The 3521-nt window shown below is 45.8% G+C and overlaps 1 non-coding gene across 1 annotated transcript; it reads left to right on the top strand.

Moving 5' to 3' along the window:
- The first annotated feature begins 2993 nt into the window (after window positions 1-2993).
- LOC114913613 (small nucleolar RNA R71) lies at window positions 2994-3099 on the top strand. Its single transcript, XR_003799535.1, has one exon. It is a non-coding gene; the product is annotated as a small nucleolar RNA R71 (small nucleolar RNA).
- Window positions 3100-3521: the final 422 nt, after the last annotated feature.

Below are 3521 nucleotides of genomic sequence, written 5' to 3'. Positions count from 1 at the left end.
AGTTGAAATCGAGGACGAGGCCCGGCTCCCGTAGGAGTCCGGGCGGAGCCTACTTGCAGTCGGAGTCGCGGGTGGAGTCCGGCTCCCATAGGAGTCTGGGCGAAGTCTGCCTGCAGCCGTTGGAGTTGAGGACGGAGCCCGGCTCTCATAGGAATCCGGGCGGAGTCTTCCTGCAATTAAAGTCAGGGGCAAAGTCCGGCTCCCTAGGAGTCCGGACGGAGCTTACCAGCAGTTGAAGTTGGGGACGGAGCCCGGCTCCCATAGGAGTCCGAGCGGAGCTTACCAGCAGTTGGAGTTGTGGACGGAGCCCGGCTCCTGTAGGAGTCCGGGCGGAGCTTACCAGCAGTTGGAGTTGTGGATAGAGCCCGGCTCCCGTAGGAGACCGGGCGGAGTCTTCCTGCAATTAAAGTCAGGTGCGAAGTCCAGCTCCCGTAGGAGTCCGGACGGAGCTTACCAGCGGTTGAAGTTGGTGACGGAGCCCGGCTCCCGTAGGAGTCCGGGCGGAGTCTTCCTTATGGTTGAAGTTGGGGACGGAGCCTGGCTCCCGTAGGAGTCCGGACGGAGTCTACTTGCAGTTGAAGTTGGGGACGGAGCCCGGCTCCCGTAGGAGTCCGGGCGGAGTCTTCCTTGCAGTTGAAGTTGGGGATGGAGCCCGGCTCCCATAGGAGTCCGGGCGGAGTCTGTCTGCAGCTGTTGGAGTCGAGGACGGAGCCTAGCTCCCGTAGGAATCCTGACGGAGTCTTCCTACAATTAAAGTCAGGGGCGAAGTCCGGCTCCCGTAGGAGTCCGGACAGAGCTTACCAGCAGTTGAAGTTGGTGACGGAGCCCGGCTCCCGTAGGAGTCCGGGCGGAGTCTTCCTTGCGGTTGAAGTTAGGGGGACGGGGCCCAGCTCCCGTAGGAGTCCGGGCGGAGTCTTCCTTGCGGTTGAAGTTGGGGGGATGGGGCCCGGCTCCCATAGGAGTCCGGGCGGAGTCTTCCTTGCGGTTGAAGTCGGAGACGGAGTCCAGCTCCCGTAGGAGTCCGGACAGAGTCTGTCTGCAGCTGTTGGAGTCGAGGACGGAGCCCGGCTCCCGTAGGAATCCGGGTGGAGTCCACCAGTAGTCGAAAGTCGGAGGGGACCTGCAAGGGTCAATCCCGCTGAGAACTTCGGCTGAGGGTATTTTGTACCCAACAACTATTATTCAATAATCAATAATTCATATACAAGGATGAACTCAATCGTCACACGATTGATTTTAGGATACAATTTCCAACATGTTGCTTCCTTTATGATGTCCTCAAGTGCATCTATTTCGAAGCAACTATTTATCGATGGTCTTTGGGAAGCACCGAACACATTTAGTCTCAAATTTTTATTCCCAAATAATATGTCCATGACTCCTGTTCTACAGTTGATGCATGCATTTGCTGTAGCTAGAAAGGGGCAGCCTAAAATAATGAGAATTTGCTTAAGATTGCCACTCAGTTCTATATTGAGGATTAGAAAATCAATTAAAAAATAGAACTCATCTACCTTGACTAAGACATCCTCAAGCATCCCACATGGTACCTTAATAGATCTATCAGCTAGTTGCAAGGTGATCGATATGGGTTTTAATTCTCCAAACTCAAAGAGTTCATACACTGAACTAGGCAAAAGGTTCACACTGGCCCCTAGTCCAGAAGGGCTTTTTCATTGTGAAAATCTCCTATAACATAAAAAATGATAGGGGCACCTGGATCCTTAAGCTTAGGGGATTAGCATATTGGAAGACTAAACTAGCTTATTCAGTGAGGCAAATTTTTTTTGAGATTTGTGCTCTAGATTTATATTTTTGTGTGCATAAATCCTTCAAAAATTTGGCATAGGTCGGGATCTATTTTTTTGCATCGAGAAGGGAGAGATTAATTTGGACTTGTTTAAATAATTCCAACATCTCATCAATTCTTCCTCCCTTCTTATCCATGGGAATAGGAGCTTTCAAGGCTCTCGAAAATGAGGCTTTGGGTAGGTAAAGTGGTCCTTGCATTGTTAGTTCCTCCCCTACTTTTGGGTCCTCCCTCTTCTTGCTTGATTCAGGGTTGGTCAAGGGTTTGGGATCGGTCTCATTGATTTTGCTTATTTGTTTGATGACCTTTCTATTTTTGAGAGTCATAACTGATTTGGCATGTTCAGAAAAGATTTCTGGGCCACTAGAGCTTTCAATCCTAATTGTCCTTTTAGATTACTCTCAATTAGTTGGGTAGTTTCCCTCCTCTCCTACAGAATGCGGTCGCTAGTTGGCCAATTTAGATCTCTAGCTTAGCTATGGATTGTGTGTGAGAGTGAAGGGTCTGGGTATTGACTTTCAATCGTTCCAGTGCTTTCAAGATCTTCTCCTCAAAAGCTGAATTATGCACAGTGGTAGAAGATTGAGGAGCATTTTAGAATTGATGGTATGGTCCTTGCCTGTATGTTGGGTCCTGATAGATGGGTCTTGGTATAGTCGGTCAACCACAGGTTATGATTTTCAAAAAAAAATTGGTGGTTTCTCCAACTTGGGTTGTACGTGTTCGAATATGGATCATTTTTCGATCTACGAGCTAGCTGAACTTGAGCTTGCTGAACTTGCTCCTAAACAAACTCAAAAAAAATTGATATACCGCTGGCAGTCACTAACAAAATGGGTAGGGCTTGTACATAATGCACAAATATCTTGGACAGGGATGGATAGAGTAGGCGAGTGTCTGGCATTGAGTAGGCGGTCCAATTTTTGGAAACAATCATCCACTTTGCTATGGATATCTATGATGTTCCCAACTTCATAGATTCTACCTCTCTTTTGTGGGAACATGGATTTTTCTCCGAGGTGGTAGACATGTGATGCAGGAGTTTTCACTAAGTATTTTGAATAGTTGCCAAGCCTCATCCTCACTTTTCAGTATAAATATCCCACCACATGATGCATCAACTATCTATCGATGTTTCTCTAATAGATCATCATAGAAATACTAAACCAGTAGCCATTTAGAAACTGCATGGTATGGGCATTTACATATGAGATCCTTCAATCTTTCCCATGTCTCATGAAATATTTCTTTATCCAGTTGGAAAAAGTTAGTGATGGTTTTTCTAATTTAGTTTATTTTTTCAATTGACAAATACTTCTTGAGAAACTCTCTCTGAAGTTGGTCCTAGGTCGAAATGGTTATTCAATCTAAGGAGTTTAGCCAATGTTTGGCTTTATCCTTAAGTGAAAATGGAAATAGTTTCAATCTAAGGATATGATAGAGAAGTTTTGGATCTTAACTATGGAATAAATTTTAAGAAATTCGTTCAAATATTTGTACGGATCCTCATTACTAAGTCTATAAAATGATGGTAGTATGTGAATAATGCTGAACTTAATCTCATACTGAGTGGCCTCTACAGGAGGTGCTTAAATGCAAGGAGAATATATATACAAGGACAGGGTAAAATATTCTCTTAATGGGCGAGGGGGATTGGCTTCATCGTGTTGAGCCATATTCCTAGATCGAATTATTTTGAGGGTTTTTTCAA

This window comes from Elaeis guineensis, chromosome 11 (assembly GCF_000442705.2).
Source record: "Elaeis guineensis isolate ETL-2024a chromosome 11, EG11, whole genome shotgun sequence".
Taxonomy (NCBI): Eukaryota; Viridiplantae; Streptophyta; class Magnoliopsida; order Arecales; family Arecaceae; genus Elaeis; species Elaeis guineensis.
This window is presented reverse-complemented; position numbering and strand designations above follow the sequence as displayed.